Source organism: Diabrotica undecimpunctata, chromosome 1 (genome assembly GCF_040954645.1).
Source record: "Diabrotica undecimpunctata isolate CICGRU chromosome 1, icDiaUnde3, whole genome shotgun sequence".
In the NCBI taxonomy this organism is placed as follows: domain Eukaryota; kingdom Metazoa; phylum Arthropoda; class Insecta; order Coleoptera; family Chrysomelidae; genus Diabrotica; species Diabrotica undecimpunctata.
In genome coordinates, this window is record NC_092803.1 from 106,306,429 (window position 1) to 106,325,520 (window position 19,092).

The 19,092-nt window shown below is 29.3% G+C and overlaps 1 protein-coding gene and 1 long non-coding RNA gene across 3 annotated transcripts in view; both read left to right on the forward strand.

Annotated features, from left to right (window-relative positions):
- The window catches only part of LOC140451924 (uncharacterized), an 804,624-nt gene that overhangs the window by 644,376 nt on the left and 141,156 nt on the right, over nt 1–19,092 (forward strand). The gene's annotated exons all lie outside the window — the stretch shown is intronic.
- On the forward strand, nt 1,329–9,673 carry LOC140439838 (uncharacterized). The gene is made up of 3 exons (XR_011950734.1): nt 1,329–1,485; nt 2,661–2,783; nt 9,458–9,673. It is a non-coding gene; the product is annotated as an uncharacterized lncRNA (long non-coding RNA).

Consider the following 19,092-nt stretch of genomic DNA (forward strand, 5'->3'; position numbering starts at 1 on the left):
ATTTTGAAAATACTGGGACGGTGATTTTTAATTGTACCTATACAAACAATTTTGTGAGGTACCAAGAAATTAAGAAAATCAAAATGAAATAAATGTATTAACAGCAGTAGTAGGAAATCATAGAATAAGTTCTGGGATCATTGCAGACCAGTTTATTGTTCATAATTCCACGGCCTTAAAAATTTTGAAACGGAATAAATTTCGTTCATTTAAATTTCAATGTCATCAAGAACTAAGAGAAGGAGATGCTGAGAGACGAGCGGAATTTTGTTATGAAATTTTAGAGAGGGCTAATGTAGACAGACAATTTTTAAAAAACATTTAGTTTAGTGATGATTGTACATTTACATTAAATAATGAACCAAATGTTCAAAATTATAGGATTTGGCGAACACGTCACACGCAACACGTGTGGTCTGACTTTTAGGGGTGGCCTGAAAAATGTATTATATTTTTGCAAAATTTTGGAGTACCTTTAATTCGTAGAACAGTTTTAACATGTGTTTTTAATACAGATTTCAGTACTCTACAAATAGTTTCCCATGACTTTTGGTGTAAAATAATTAGGGAAGCAGGAATTCAACTATTTAGAATTTCCCATTAAGTTTCCTATGGCACGTTTGACGATTCTCCACTTGGTATATATATACTCGGTTCGCTATCTCCAGTCCGAACTGTCTAGTGAATTTAGTAATTATTTTTTTGCGAAGTTAGTTACATTTTGACAGACTCGAAGTGGCTGGAAATTACTATACAACCAAGCACACGTACTTATAGCCAATATTAATAGTAAAGAAACTAAATAGTATATAAAATAGAACTTTACAAATTACCGACAATCAATATTTATTTATTTGCACCATATATAATAAATAGTTATGTTAAATTATAACAACTAAAATATATTTTTTAAATATATACTACCCAAAATGTTATGGGTTTAGTATACACTTCCACTATTTACAATAATTCTTCTTTTTTCAAAGAAAAAAGTCTGTAATAGGAGTATACTTGAGCTATTAATACTGAGAAGTAGGAATTGTTGTGTTGTAGGTTTCCAAAAATGAATCTGTCAAAATATGCCCGAGCTAAGCGAATGGAGTATAGCAATATACACATTGAATACAATGCCAATCGATCCCTTTGAAGTCAAATAAAAACGTATTTATATTTTCAGTAATTGTAAAATATATTGACGTTTAGTCATGTAATATTAGTCTTAATAGGAAAATAAAAAAGAACGTTAAATGATACTTTTAATAAATTTATGTGAAACATTCTTCTTAAATAAACATAATTTGATTTGACATTGACATTTCCCAAATAATCTTTTATAAAACTCACACTTTGATATATTGGTTAAAAAAGTTTTTAGCAAGTAAAACATTTTATTGAATAATTTTAAATAGCTTAAAAAGTTACAAATTTTCAGCTAGGTATAAGGATTTACATCTGAGGTCCCGAGTGTGCGTGCTCTTAGTCCTGGTATGTAATCCTACTGAACAACATTACCTTACATTACATTTTTTATACAAAATATTGGAGCATGTCTAATATAAATTTAAAGTAATTTAGATTTGGACTCTCTAAAAAACGTGCATTTTCCTCTTTCGATTTTAATTCTTATTGGTAAATTTAGTTTTTATAGTTTTACTGTTCAAAAAGCAGAATATCATATTTATTTCGTTCTCGTTATTTGTTAAACCAGAAACGGTGTTTAAGATTATTTTGGTTTTTGACATTTTCTTTATTCAGTGCTTAATTTTTACATAAGAAATATATATCAAGATTCTGACATTTTATTTATCTCATAATTTACTTTTAGTTTTAAAATTGTAATTGGTAGATGAATGTTGCTGCTGTTTTCATAATACTTAAAAGTTTTTTGTAGAAATAGAGATCTTACTGAAACGGTTATGTCGAAAACATTTGCACTTTTCTTTTTGCCTTATCTAAGGTGTTTATTATTTAAAGAGCAACCTATATGACTTTACTAGTGCACAATTAATTTTCTTCATTGCTATTGATAGGTACTCTTGTTTATCTTTATATTGTCAACATACAGTTGATATCCCAAAATTGTGTAATACTTAAAGACACGTGAGCAATCCCAAGATTAGTACTAACCTAAATATTATTTTTTTAAGAAACGATAATATTTCTATATAAATATCATTCCAGTGTAAATTGCTATCAGTCACAAAATATAAAATAAAGTTATTATATAGTAAAATTTATTTACCTTAATTTTTATACCTCAAATATTTTCTTATTTTTAATTAAGTAAGTTTTTAAATAATACCCTTTTAATTTATTAAATACAAGACACCAATTGGCTGTAGTAATACAAGTGTATGACAGACAGCTTCTAAAAAAAATAGATTAATATAGTCAGAACAATTATTATTATATTTACTCAGTTTATTGCTGTCCTTTTAGCTTTCGACTCCAAAAGCAAGTCGAAAGCTCAAAATATTTCAACGAAAAATCGATGCGGTCCGACCCGGAAATTGCGTTGGGTTTACTAATAATTTTTAAAAGTAATAATAATAATCGTAATATATATATATATATATATATATATATATATATATATATATATATATATATATATATATATATATAGAATAACAAATTTATATCCCCTGTTTATTTTATAGATGTAAACATTATACAAGTCTTCCAGACAAAAATATTCATCAGTCTTTCAAACTGCAAAAATCAACAGAAAATGGGTGTTGTTTGTGAACGTTGCCGTATGGGTATTTATAAAATGTTTAAAGGTATAAGCTTTATTGTTTGTTTTATTGGTACTTGTATAATATTACTTATAATAATTGGAGTACTTTTATATTTTGTTAAAAAAGAGAAACAACAAGCATAGAATTTTACAAATAAAAATTTAAAAAATATATATTTTAATATTTCTTTATTATTTTCATGTGTATTGTAAGCTTTTGCAGAATATAATAATAATAGTAATAAAAACATGGGAGATTCGCATATGATTAAGTCGACATAAACTTTTCAGATACTTATCTTTTTTTACTAGTATTGAGAGGCGCCGCTGGAAGAATTTTTGACATTTTTTAACTTCTGGAGAATGCATTCCCAAGTGCTGGATGGAGGAAAGCCATGGCTGGTTCAAACCTATTGGTAACCCGGTGTGTTGGAAAGTAAAATACTGTTCGCAAAGAAGCAGAATAAAAAAGCAAGGGAAGAGCATCTAGGATTATTTATCCCTAGGAAAACTTTAGTATGGCTAAAAGCGGCGAAGTTACCGAATACAAACATTGTGTGTAATAAAAAAATAAAAAATACTAATAAAAACTAAATAACTAATAAAAGGGAAAATCACGTTAACTGGCTGTATACCATAGTTTAAAAAAATTACAATGAAGTAAAAACAATTCTAGTGTAAAGTAGTATATATTTAAAAGTGTTTATAAAAATTAAAATTATCCAAATTGATTAAAAATTTCAGGATGTTTTTGGTGTTTTCAGATCATCATCAGTGAAAACATCGTTAGTATTTAAAACTAGCAACTAATAAAGGTGTAATATCCCTTAGATCACATATTAAATTTATTAAATGTTAAATTTAATGCGACAGGGGATCGATATTAGAAGTTTTTACTTTACGGAAACATACTGATCTCAACTTGAAACTGGACTGCGTGAGTCTCCGGAGGAAGTGCCAACTGAAAAAAAAATTAAATATATACCATTTTACACATAAAGCAAAGTTACATTATTTTTTATTACCTTTTTAGCAAAAAGATATAAATATTCCTAGTATCTCGGTTTAGATTTTAGAGATAGTTGAATATATTATGACTGAAAATATCTGAATAAAATATGAAAATAACAGGCATATTCCCAGATCTACAAAAAAAAAGAAAAAAACATTAAATTTATACAAATCAGCGTCTTTCATACGATACGTATGTAATTGTAATAGTACTTCTTTTCCATTCCTTGTTATTTCCCTCTTATTTATTTTATTTATTACTATATTTTATAGACTTAGGCAAAAATGCAAAATAACCATATTGCAAATTTTACATATTTTGTGCAAATATCTGGGTATTTTGCATATTTAAACAAAAAATTGCATAAAATGCATAAACGTCAATTTATTTCGAATTACTGATTTTAAATAATCTTTATCTAACCGTGGATAATGGTATGACTAAGTAACTAGAAATTCCAATGTTCATTTTAGTGTGTCTAGGACGGGAAAGATTTTTGTTTTGGTTCAGAGCAGTGACTATACCGTTCTGAAGAGACTTAAGGAGGTCGAAATACGTATCAACGGTTGTTGCTGCACTGTATCAAAACAAAAATCTAATACCGTCATTCTGTTTTGTTATTTACTTCGTTGGAAGTACGAGAAACTGAATTCACTACGAATTTTGACTAGGATGAACGGCTTGTGGAATGCAATTTTAGATTCCCTTGCCGAGTAATTCATCCAGCTGTTTGTTTCGCAAATTTTAGGAAACACAGTGGTTAAGATTTGAATTCGGTTTCGCTAAGTAGAAATCGTTTGATTTCTCTTTTTGTTTTTAGATGGCGTAGTTACGTCCGTATATAGTTATTTTAATAACTATTGTCTAGGACGGGAAAGATTTTTGTTTTGGTTCAGAGCAGTGACTATACCGTTCTGAAGAGACTTAAGGAGGTCGAAATACGTATCAACGGTTGTTGCTGCACTGTATCAAAACAAAAATCTAATACCGTCATTCTGTTTCATTTTATTTCAATGTTTCAGTTTTCAATATAAACGATAGTACCTATCTACAGATACTCCCTAAAATTCCTGGTATTGTTGTAGCAGGTCACCGATTATGATCCAGTAATAAAAGGGTGTTTCAACAGTTTATTACGTGGGGGATGAATAGATTCAAATTCAAATCATTCATTTCTCAAAAGTGAAAGTGAAAACTTAAGCATCGTCAGTCTAGCTTTTTTAGTTTGTTATCTATTGTGATTTTAAAATGCCGAAAGTAACTAGTGTCGCTACTTGGATTAAACCTTACAAAGAGCTATATTTATAGATATGTACAAAGTTTATTGTTCAGTTTGTGGCAAAATTGTTAGTACTAAATATTTAATACTTTTCTATATTTGATATGTTATTTAATGTATTTTATTCATTGTATAAATTAACATTGATAAAACGGGAATAATATAATTAAATTTAAATATAATACCAATACCTATTTATGTATACTTTATTATAAAATAAATATTTTAACTACTGCTGAAATAACACTGATTATCATGCAATAATCGTGCAGTTACTTAAATGGAATTTCTTCTATCGATGCCTTTAGTTTAAGATTATAAAGAAATCGGTTCTAATTGTAGTTATTTATATTAAAAAATCTATTACAGATTGCATGCGAAAAGAAATTTTAGATAGATCAACATGTCAGAACTGCATCACATTTAGACAAAACAGACAAAACTAAATCTGGAAAAAAATACCCAGCTTCGGTTTCTTTTCGGTCAAGTTCGAAATAAGGAAACGAACAAAATACTTTTATTGAAGACTTATGCCGTACATTAATCTCTTCAAATGTATCGCTTTCAAAATTATCCAATGAAAGTTTAACTTCTTTTAAAAATGTAAATGTAAATTGAATATTCCAAGTGAAAATAAAATAAAGAGAAACCATGTCAACTTGTTGTACTCGTCAGTAATAGATAATATAAAAACTAATATTAGTGACAATTACTTCTACGTGTGTGTTGACGAAACCACTCATTCGTCAAGAAGATATATTCCTCATTTAATGATTGGTGTTCTAAGCGATCGGATCTTATCAAAATCTTATTTAATATTATGCAAGCAAATAAAAAAACCCAACTCTGCAACATATCACGTTTTGTACAAGAAGAAATATGATTTTTTTTCTTTCTACAGCTGTTCCTAGCCAGAAATATGGTTAAGGCAGGATAGAATTTTAAAATATTTTAGACCAATTTGATACATGTTAGTTGATTAGCACATGGAATGATCAGAGATCATTCAATCAAATTTAGAAATAAAAGAAACTAGGTCAGCTTGTCAAAATGTTAAAGGTAACACTAAAAAAGATATTTTTCAAAAATTTCGACCAATAATTAAAAAAATCATGTTTTTAAAAACTTACTGGGGTAGGTGGCATTCTTGTTGGTAATTTTTGCGAAGAAATAGATTTAGAACCAAATGTTTTTGTGAATTTAAAATATGCTCTCATTACTTCCGTTGATGTGGGAAATAAGTGTATTAAATTTACAAATATATGTACACAGATAGAAGCCATAAGTTTTTAATGGAAACTTTTGAAAAACTGTTGGTCCTTTATTGTTTCCATAATTCTATGGAATAGTATATTAATTTTTTACTACTTTCGTTACAATTAATTACATTACAATTACATACTTAGTTTTTATATTTATTCATATTGTTTTCTAATTATTACAATAAACATTGATTAATATACAATTAATAAATATATGTTTCCATTCACAGTATGCATATTTTCTAAAAAATGCATACTTAACGCATTTTTTCTAAAAGAAAAGCATATTTTTGGGTAAATTAGAGAATATTTATGCGCATATTTTTCACGTTTTTTTGCATATTTGCCTAAGTCTATTCCTAAGTATAGATTTGCATCTCTGTTACCTTTGTGTTTTATGTTTTCCGATATATTCTCCTTAGATTCATTTTTTTTATATTTTTTTACCTTTTTCCTTGTATTTTCTTAATTTGATTTCGCAATTTTCTTCTTGATCTTCTTGTATTTATTTTAGACCACGTTTACTTTAAATGATAACAGCTATCAACAGAGACGCCAGGTGTTTATTAAGATATCGTTTCAACCAGAAAAACTGATTGTTTGGTATGCTTTATGAACTCGTGGAATCATTGGTGCCTATTTATTTAAAAACTATACTGGCTAGAACGTTACAATCAATTGTGACCACTTTGTGCCTGACCACTGACTGTGTCGTTCCTGAATTGAATATCCTCGATGGGGTTCTTTTGCAAAAAGTTTTTTTGACCGTAGATTGAATACATCCGAAGCAGCCACGGTAGTTGTATGTTAAAAATCATATTTAAATAGATTTTGCCAACGATTATTTATTTTTAGAATAAAGTCACTTTAATGTTAATGTTAAAATCATCTTTATTTTGTTCCATTTTCAAGTTTCATACTTCTAAAAAACACCCTTTACATGCTATGAATTTTTCTAATTTATAAGTTGAAATTAAGGAAAAGAGATATGAGGTACATTTTAAGATTAAATCTTCTTTGGATACATATAAGTGATATTAATAGGTGTATTGTGATCTTTCAAATTACCTTATTTATAGAGTTTGCAAAGTTGATAGATTATAATAGATGAAATAAGTTTATAACCTCTACTAACATATCTTGATTTTCACTTACAGCTTATACATTTACAGTTCATTAAATATAAGTTTTAGACAATGCTATTAAGAAAACTGTACCAAGGAAGAATGATATAGGGAGACATATGAAATTACAAGTGTATAAAGACATAGCCAAACCGGTAATCGGTAAAAAGAATAGCAGAAATAATAAAATTTGTTATAATTACAAATAAGGCAATATGAGCTGAATAGGAACATCAACCCGTACTTAATACAATAGAGAACAACCAGCTAAGTGAGAATGAGCAGATTGGTCAAAAGGGTATACGAAGAAAAAGGAAAAAAAATATTAGAAAAGAAAGATCCAGGAACAGAAGGACCCAAAAATTATTCGAAATATATCATTATTCTAGCCCAAGTTGGATGGATAATATGCACCATCCAAAGCCAGTATCGATGCCTAGTTATCAAATCATTAAAGTTTAGTTCCTTATAGTTGGTTCGGCACATAAGCTATCATAATATTTGCTAGAAAAGATGACAGAGAATCATGTGGGAGAAATTTTTGTTTAATTTTTTCAGATTATCAACCACTTTATTTCCTCATGTAAGAATAAATCTATTCAACATTCTTAAATAAATATTAGCTATAAATAGCTGTCAGAGAGTACATAGACCTTTGCTCTAAAGCATTTTCTTTTACTTATTCTGTTAAATACTGCTGTAGTTGTCAAGTTTATCTAAAATACTTTAATTCATATGGTAGGTATCATCTCTGTTAAGGTCTGTGATTATCATGACGAATTCATCTGTGTCACAGGAGTCATAATTGGTGGATATTTTCCTAAATTTTTAGTTGTATTTTCGACTTTTTTGACCTATTTGTTAATGTTTTTCTGCTACGATTTCTTTCTTCTACCTATTCCAGTTCTCACATCTATTTTCCTTCTGAGATCACTGGCAGTTGCTCATATTCCCTATGTCGTAACATATGTTCCAAATATGTTACGACCTTATATATAACCTTTACATCTATTCCTATTTTAAAAAATATTTCAATTAGTTTATCGTACTAAAATGTCGAATGCTTTCCATTAGTTTGTAAAACATGCGTACAGTCGCTTTGGATCTTTAATTTTTCTCAAATAAATGTGAGAGCGAGCATTACTTATCCTTACCTGTACTTCTCCTTACCTAGGTACCTGTACTTTTCTGATGACTTGTCCCTAACTCATACTGAGACTTGCTAAGACATTCATCGCTGCCAGTGTCAGATATAATATTAAAAAACGTGTTAATTTAAACGTGTTAATACACACAAACAAATTATGAAAGATTTTCATCTTTCACCAATATTTCCTGTTTAGGTTTCCATTTTCGTGCCACCTTTCTAATATTTATCTAAGTTCTTTATTAGTTTCAGTTAACTGGATTTGTAATGAAGCCTTACTTATTTTGTTCGTTTTAAATTTAAATATAACTTTATATTTATTTATTGTAATGGAAACTACATTTTACATTTTGTTTTGACGTTTCGATTTCCAATCCCAAAATCAGTTATAAAAAATTTAAAATAAAAATTATTGGACTTAACTGCAAATATTTATTAATTGGCGCTGGGTGGCAATATCAATTTGACAGTTGACTTATTTCGCCTCAATCTTGTAGTCATTAGCCATATTTTGGGTGAAATTCAGGTGTTGTTGGACCCTCTGATTGATATCAAATTCTGATATTTTTATGCATAAATTGTAGTTTAATCCCATATAAAATAATATTTAACTTAAAAACAGTTTCATAATCTCTGTTCAGTCGTTTGTGTCTTATTTTGTTTATGTCTTTTGTCTGTCCCTATTTTCCATTATGTTTATTATTTCTGTGATCCAGGTTTTTTTTTAATATAGTCTACTGTACTGTAATTCTGAAATAATAAATAAATGAAATACAATATAATTAAAATTAACTTTTTAATCTTACATATTAAACATGTTGTCATATATTAAATAATATAGAAGTTTAGACCTTGACTATATATTAATATATATCCTTTTGTTTATTTTATAGATGTCAAAATTATATAAATCTTTCACGCAACTAAATATCAATATTTGAAAGTCAGAAAAAGAAAAGGAAAATGGGATGTCTGTGTGACTTTTGTTGGATAGTGGTTTGTTCTGTTTTTAAAGTTATACACGTCTGTGTTTGTTGTTTTTGTTTTTGTATAATTATAGCTATAGTAGTTGTAGTCAGTTTATACTTCCTGTATAAAATAAAAGAGGATGATGAGCATAAAAATATAAATTAAAAAATAGGTTGATGAGTCGTTGTTATTATTTTCTGTACATCATAATATATACCCCCTTTAGAAATCCCAAGCAAATAGGACAAGGGGAAGGTCCCTTAAAAGGTAGACAGGCTATGTCGAGGAAGATCTTAAAACAGAGCAGATTGAAATATTGTAACGGCATTAGAAGATGACATTATTATATATTGGAAAATATAAAAATAACAGTAGTAAAATACTAACAGGGTCGTATAGAGTTTTATAAATAAAGCTTTTCTTAAGTTGTTATTTCGCAAAATATAACAATATTTAATTGCAGTAAAGCTGGGGAAATCACATAGGATCAGGTCGATATAAACACTTAGAGTACCTACCTACTCGAAACCTTCGGCGGTTTAAACTCTGCGGTTGACCTTGTGAAGTGTAAAATACCAGTTGCAAACACTCGACTTTTGTCCACTTTTTGTACTTTTTGAATTAAATTCTATCCAGGAAAGCTTTAGCATGATTGAAAAAAAACGATGTAGCCGGATACGGAATATTGTGTGGTCAATCAACAGTGTATTTATAACAATGGTAATCTCAATCACAAAAACCTGAACGGGACTCATTTTCAATATTAAACCGTAACTTTTTGTTTAATTCGTTTAATCTACACGAAGAATTAAAGTGGGCCGCAGCTAGAAGTGAAGACAGTGGAGTGAAATCGTAACAGAGTGCTGATAAGTCGTTAACAGTATCAGATGAAATTATTATTTAGTAATAACTAAATTTATTTTTAGCTGACCTGTACTCAGTTGTTTAGAATTTTCGATGAGCATTAAATTAAAAATTGTAGATTGTGCCAACTTAGATCATAACTTCATAGACTATTAAGGTTCTGAAATTGTGGGAGAGTCCCCAAAACCACTGAGTATCAGGATAAACGAGCATAAAACATACATCAACAATAGGGACTTCAGCAAATCACAGATATGCAAACGTTCCTGGGACAATGAATACAGAGTACTCAGAAGCTGACATGAAAAAGAGAAAAATCAAAGAAGCAGCCCTCATTCTACTCGATGAAGAAAAATTTTTAGTAAACAAATCATCAGAATTTAGCAGGGTTTGGTTGTCAACAAGAATATACCAACAATAGCGGATTAAGAAACTATGAGAAACATCATCTTTAATCATACACAAAACCTGTAGACAATGACACTCTCTCGCACACAAAAGCACATATTAACAATGTAAAACACTTCAATTTTTCAATTTTGTGAAATGACATAACCTCGTCAACACCTTTGCGGTTATACACTCTTTTTAACAAATGCGTAACTAATAAGTACAAATCGAAATGTCAAATTTTCAGTTAAAAATGTAATTATTAGTAGTAATATCCCTAAGACGATAACAGACGAGATAATTTCATGACAATCGAAAGCTCGTTCCTTGGTAACAGCACGAAGCCGAAGGCTGATTATATATATATATATATATATATATATATATATATATATATATATATATATATATATATATATATATATATATATATATACTAGCTGACCCGGCCACGCTTTCGGCTTGGTTATTATACGACTAATAATTATATTCAATTTATTTAACAGAGTTAAGTTAATATCATGAAATCTGTGATGGACTCTCCGGTATATCCAGAAAATTTAATAAATTTTTTTGGATACTTTACGGCTTCTTCTTCATTAACAATACTGTCGATTGATATAAAAGATAGCAGATCACCTGGTATTAACTGTTGAATCTGGAAGTTAATTTCGTTAACATCAACATTTTTCGCCTCCAAAATTGCGCACAAAACTACTATTAAAAAGAAGTCACTGTTGAAATCAGAGCATCAAAAATATTTGAAATTCGTTATTTCTCAAGCAACATTTTTTTTTTTTAATTTTGTTGGGCTGTGTTATCATTCCTGTGCCATACCATGCAAGTTAAACGTTTCCTTTGTATTTCGGTTCTTCCCTTGACGGAATTTTTAAGTTTTTTATTGACGCTAATCAAATGAAAGTATTTCCTTCGTTATGCAGTTGTGGCAATCTGCTGATTTAGATGTTGGTTCATCTGTTGTGTCTTTATTTTGCTGTGTAAACATATGTCGACATAATGTCAGGACATTGATTAATTCCGTTATTAAATAGACTTCTCGGTTATTTGAAACTCAAGAGAATTAAATTTTTCTCCGACATAAACTTCAAATCTCGATAATTGCGATTCGTTCTGTTTACTGCCGTAAACGGAATACGTAGCAATAATTGCTGGGAGTATTGCATATTTTAAAAGAAATTATTTACATACGAACTAAACAAGCATCTGCGGCTGCTAGCACTCTTTCTAATGACAGACTAAATAATTGAATATCGTTCTGAAATAAAAAGAATTTGAGTATTTTACATCTTTAGGTATATAGTCGACTTTCGCACATCATCTCAGTATACACATTATTAATGTGAATGAAAACTTATATTATAAACAAGATGTAATGTATTATTATTATCGAGATTTAGCCATGCGGCTCACACTCCCTCTAAGGGAAAAATTCAATCATCCGAGATACCTACGGTATCAAAAGGATTGAACTCTGGTGGGACTGTTTCCATGTTATCGAGCCCTAGGTGACTTAGTAAAGATCAGTAGACCAACAGAGTAAAAATCAAATTTTTAAATCACTTCACATACATCTAATAAAAGTTGATATCTAATGGTGTATGGTAAAAATCAGTATATATGTATATATATATACTATAATACGAGTTTAAGCGAAACGAAAAAAGTAAATAGATGTGAAGTTATTAAACGTCACTTTATGTTTAATGTAGCACTAGATCGTATAAAACATTTTGTATGAGAGTATAAAGTAACTGTTTGTATGGGAAATACAACTGTTGCTTTTACTATTTTCCTTATAATTTCATCATATTTTCTTACCTATTAGACCTTCCTAGGACTTTAAATAAATATTTTAAAACCAAAATTAGCCAAATCAATTTAGTCGTTTTCGAGTTATTTTATAACTACATGGATCAAATGATCGAAAACTGTAGAGGTGAAGTCCTATAAAACATTTTGATATATATATACATATAATATATATATATATATATATATATATATATATATATATATATATATATATATATATATATATATATATAGTGTGTCAATGACGAATCAATTCTTTATAAAGGGTATTTGTCCATCGTCCATCGTCCATCGTTGAGCTTACAAATAGACACCGGTTTTGTTACGGTACATCCTCGATGAGGCTTAAGGGGTTTGGAAAAATTCATTTTTGCGTTACTATTAAAAAGCTGTTTATATTATATTGTCAATAGGTGAAGATGTTTTTTTCCTTATCGGCCACTTTAATTGCCCGATACAATTTTCTGGTAGTTTTGTAGAGAACAATTCGTTATTATATATCTTCCTCTTCCAACGTAAGCACTGACACATCGGTGTCATATACTTCAATAGCTAAAACAGAAAAAATAGTTAGCTAAAGGATCAGTTTTAATTTTTATTTGATAATAATCAAGATTATTAGCTTTTCGCAAATAAAGTTAAGACATTTTTCTATTTATATATATATATATATATATATATATATATATATATATATATATATATATATATATATATATATATATATTCGGTTTTTTTTTTATAACGTCTTACGACGTTGTCCGATTTTTCTATTTAATGTCTTTAAATTTTCTAGTGGTGTTCAAACGAATATCCTCATTAAATAATTAATATAAGCGGTATCCATGTACTCGTATTCTAATTTCTCTCAGAAAATTTATTATTTTTTTTTGTATACTTATTAGAATAGAATAGAAATATGCTTTATTGTCACTGAAAATTTTACAATTTTATGAACAAAGCTTATATAAGTAAAAAAAAAGTAATAATAACAATAACAATTAAAATTTACTAAAATTACATAAATCGTTAATATCACAGACTAAAACATAAAATATACAATCCATTGCAAAATTTCACTATATCGCAAATTACATAATACAACCTTACGAACTAGTTTACGAATAAGCTTAAGCTGCTACATGTGATACCCAAATATATATAAAAAATACTGTTACTTGTACCTAAACAAACTGTATTTTCTTAATTATTCGTTGAGAAACTCTTCCACGGAATAATATGGTCTTTCAGAGAGATAGGCTTTTGTCAATTTACGAAACTTAGGAAAGAAGTCGTAGATTTAAGTTGCAAAGGGAGATGGTTGTATAATTTTTTGCCGAAGATAATATAGATTTCTTTACTAACTAGTGGACGGGATCAGTAAATACACATCAAAGCTTGAATTTCTAGTCTAGTAGGCATGACTAGGTCTTGCTGGAAAAACATGTAGGTGTTTACGAATTAAGCAAACAGTTTCTAGAATAAATAGAAAGGAAGAGTTAAAATCCCGTGATTTTTAAGTAGCTTTTGCAATGTGTTATTGTACTGAGGCCAAAAAGATACCGTATTGCTCTTTTTTGTAATTTGTAAATCAGATTGCGCAGCTGTACTAGAACCCCAAAAAGGAAGGACATATCGAAGATGAGACTCAAATAAAGAAAAGTATGTTATTTTAAACAGATCTTATTGCATAGCAGGCCGAGGCTAGTTTCTTACTTAACAAACCGATATGAAGAGATCATTTAAGGTTGCTGTCTATAAAAATATCTGGAAATTTTACAGAATCAATTATACTGATCTGGCTGTTATTAAGAAGCAAAGGTTGAAGAGCTCCTTTATAGGATAATGCTACTGTCTTATCCACGTTAAAAGAGAGTAAACCAGAGTCGGACTAGGTTTTATTTTAAGTAAATCAGAAGTTATAATTGCATATAGCGTTGCAATATTAGAGTTCTTCCAGGTAATACTGGTATCATCAGCAAAAAGAAAAAAATTTCCATCGATTTTAAGTTTAGTGATGTCATTTATAAGATAAAGAAAAGTAGAGGACCCAGTGCTGAACCTTGTGGTACTTCACAAACAATGCTTTTGTGACTAGAGTCAGTATCATTTGCTCGAACTAGTTGTTTTCTATTCCTCAAGTAAGATCGGAGCCAATTCAAATAAATACCTCGAATTGCGTAGAAATTTAGTTTTTTTATCAAAATGTCATGATTTACACAATCAAAAGTTTTGGCATAGTCACAAAAAACAGTGGCAGTATAAAGATTATTGTTTAGGTGCTTGATAGACCTCATGTAGTACAGATAACATAACATCGCTTGTACATTTATTAGATATAAAGCCGAACTGACTTGTGATAAAATCTTGTTTTCAACGAGAATGGACATAAGTCGGGCTTGTATAAGTCTCTCAATAATTTTGGATATGACAGGTAGTAAGGCAATAGGTCTATAGTTGCAGACATTAGATTTATCACCACCCTTATGAAGAGGAACAATAATGGCTGTCTTTAGGCACTCTGGAAATATACCTTTTTCAAAGGAATCGTTAATTAGTGAGGACCAGGACTTGCAACGCATTATTAGTGAGATTTAAGAAATTTTTTATGGATAGTCCATCAGTACTACAGGACGATTTGCTTTTGATACTACTGATTGTTTGGAACAGTTCAGATTTATCAACTGGTCTTATAAGGAATGAATTCGAGACCTTTTTTTGAATTGGGAAGATAGGAAATAAGATCTTGTTGTGGCAAAATAGCTGATGTTATATTTTTACTCACATTAACGAAGTATTCATTTAGATTTTTAGGGTTTGGAAGAAAAAATGTTTGAGCTGTGTTAGTTTTATTTCAAAGATCGTTTATTAGGGACCAAGTTTCCCTTGCAATATTTTTAGAGCTTCCCAGACAATTCTCATAGTACATTTTATTAGCTGTTTTGATAAGTTTTATATAGGTTCCTCTGTAACTGGAGATATATTCAGTGACAAAGACATTGGTAGTCAATTTCTTAATGTACAGTAGTGAACGCATATTCTTGGCTGATATGCGGATACCCTTGGTAGTCCAAGGTTTGTGATGTTTTGACTTAATTTTAATTAAAGGAAATGACTTATTGAAAATACAGACAAACTTATCTAAAAAATTACTGAAATTATAGTCCACGTCCACAGAGGGAAAGTGCCATCCAGAAGTCAAGCACAAATTTTGGAATTTACGAAAGTTCTGGGCTGAAAAAATCCTACCTTAACGTTGGGTTTTCGAGGATTTTTTGTTAAGAATGTTAAACTTGGTATATACTGCTTTATGGTTAGAGAGTCCTGCATTAATAATTGTAGAACGTACATCAAGGGTGAGAAATCTGAGCAGTATAATCAATAGCAGCAGAGAAAACTGACGCAAAGCAGTCCCTTTCTCTCTCTCTCTCTTTCTCTCTCTCTCTCTTTCTTTCTCTCTCTTTCTCTCTCTCTCTCTCTCTCTCTCTCTCTCTCTCTCTCTCTCTCTCTCTCTCTCTCTCTCTCTCTCTCTCTCTCTCTCTCTCTCTCTCTCTCTCTCTCTCTCTCTCTCTCTCTCTCTCTCTCTCTCTCTCTCTCTCTCTCTCCTCTCTCTCTCTCTCTCTCTCTCTCTCTCTAATGGGCCAGGTTTATCCGACCACGTGACCTAAATGACCAATGAGAGGGTCACGTAGTTGATAAACCCGGTCTATTAGAAAGAGATGCAGGGACTGCTTTGCGTCAGTTTTCTACTGTAAGTACATTGTTTTACATTTAATTTTATTTGTATATTAAATGTCACTTCACTTTATGTTGATTTTGTTAACAGTTATAAAATTTATATTTTTTATGATTTTGATGCAACTGCCTACTGCCTTCACAGTCTAAGTCTTAGTTAATGTGTGTCTTTAATTATTTTACACACTAACAATATTAACTACTTGTAATTTGATATTTTATCCAAAATTAACAAATAAGTCTAGATTATTATCTATTTTTTTTTTTGTAGAAAGATTATTTTTGATTGAATATTTTCACAGCTACCTATTAAAGTTTTACCTATTGTTGTAATTATTTAATTATTGTTTGGCTTAAAGAATCACGAATAACTTACAAATTTAAGCAATTACGTATAGAGAATGCTCAAGAAATATTAAAGTACGATAGAATGCAATTTTATTATATTCCGATACTATAATACAGGGTGTTCCATTTAAGAAAACTCAGAAAGTATTCATTCGAGGTTCGACCAATCCTCTATACCAAAATTAAATATTTCACTATGTTAATAATTTTGAACAATAGTAGATTATATTAAAAATCGTTTGAACATAAATAGAGTTTTTGATGTCAAATCTTTACAAATGTACAGGGTTTTAGTGTTACTACGAAATTAATAAAAAAAAACGTAATTATCTTCTAAACGACATCGTATTATATTGCAAAACTTTATATTGCAAAAACGAGAACATTAAGAAAAGTCTAAAAATGTTCGTAAACATATTCAGGGTGTGTCTTAAAAAAAGAATAATTTGTTCCAACCTGTCAATATTTGAAAATATTTTTAAAGTATGGTGCTGTCTATGCTCTAACTTTAACCTTAATATGTTTTTGTATCTTACTACAAATGAGTAATTAAACTTCCTCGTACTAATGCCGCACCCTGTATATATACATACATATTTGAGTTACACACAATTTTGTATAGAAAACGTCCATAATGGAATCATGTTTATAAAAAATCTAATTTTTTTTTATTTATTTCAGGTATGTTTATCGGAACACATATAATATACTATATAGTGGGTAAGTTGTACAAACAAAATTTAACCATCAAATATATTAGATCCTTTAAGAATTGGCAAAAGAATAACCATCTATAAAATAATTGTTTAACCATCCCTCCTGCAATATCAATTTTCAATCTCCTTAGTGTTACACAAACTGTAGATTGTTCTTCCGGGTCCCTTTCTTGTGGTATGCATGGAAGGGTGGATAGTTGAAAACTATTCTATCTTTATTGTAGCGAGATTAATAAAACGAGCGGTTCGAATTTATATAAATATATTTATTTATAAGTTTACAGCACGAAAATATCTTATCAACTAAAAACTTCAATCATCGTTACTTATATATATATATATATATATATATATATATATATATATATATACAAGTTATTATGTACTAGAATATTCTGGAGTAGCCCACCTCTAATTCGTCTTATATAAAGCGCATCGAAGACGTGTGCTATTGAAATGCCAAGAGTTTTCTAGATTTATCCTTCTAAGAATTGTGACGCATCGGAGATGGTCTATTTCGTTACATTATGTAGAATTTTCGCTAAATACGAATATCTAGGTACCCTATCTCAAAAAGTGGTACCAATTGTCATAAAAAATTGTTTATGGTTCGTTTTGAGTTGTTCTGTAACATCCATTAGCCAGATTTTCAAAGTCTTAAAGATTTAAACAAAATATATAATTTTGTTTAAATCTCTTACAAATTAAGTCAGAACTTTTTAGTGAAATTTTTAATTTTTATGTTATAACTATTTTATTAATAAAGAGTAATTTTGCAAAGTTTTTTTAAAAATGAAACAATTACCTTTAAAATGGTGTGGTTTTGAAAGTTAATCAAAACTAAACAAAACTTTACCAAACGTCATTTTATTCATTTTTTATCTTAGTAGTTTTAGGATATACAATCATTTAAACAATTATATTGTTAATAACAAATTATTTGACGTATTTCCAGGCTGGTCCCCTGGAAATCGAATCTACACGCCAAAAAAACACGTTCAGGTACCGAGGGTACATAAAAGTGAATACTCAGCCCTCCCTCCCTGGCTCCTATATTAGTACAGAAGAACTAAATATAAAGCTTGTAGAAATAACCAGCATAAATATACACTTCAACCAGATTACCAGAATACATACAATATCAGAAGAGCCAATATATCGCATCTTACTGGAAAGAGAGGCGCCCGTTTTTCATTAACAAGACAACCAGTTCGTCAAATAGACAAAATGACAAAATAAATTTATAAAATGGTTTTTAAAAGTTTTAAACAAATAGATAGTGGAACACCATCTCCGTAAATCAACAACAATTGGAAAATTTCTTCGAGCTAATTTTATCAACACTGAATATTTATGAGAGGTTGTTTTTTTTTTTAATTTTGTGTCATTAATTTGTTGTTCGTATGAAAAATCCATGTAATTCCTTTTTTTATTTTTTTTTCCTATTTCTTTTTTCGAATTTCTTAGAGTATAACTGTACATGCGAATATTTTTTTAAATTCAAAAGCTGTACGTAACGAGTAGAAATCAACTATTTCATATCTTTTGTGATTTGAAAAACCGTTGGTTCAATTTCCGCTCGGCACTTGTTTGCATAATATATGCAGCTACAGCATAATATTGTAAAAATCCTAGCGGAATTTATAATGGAGATCATGAAGATCGTTCTTGAA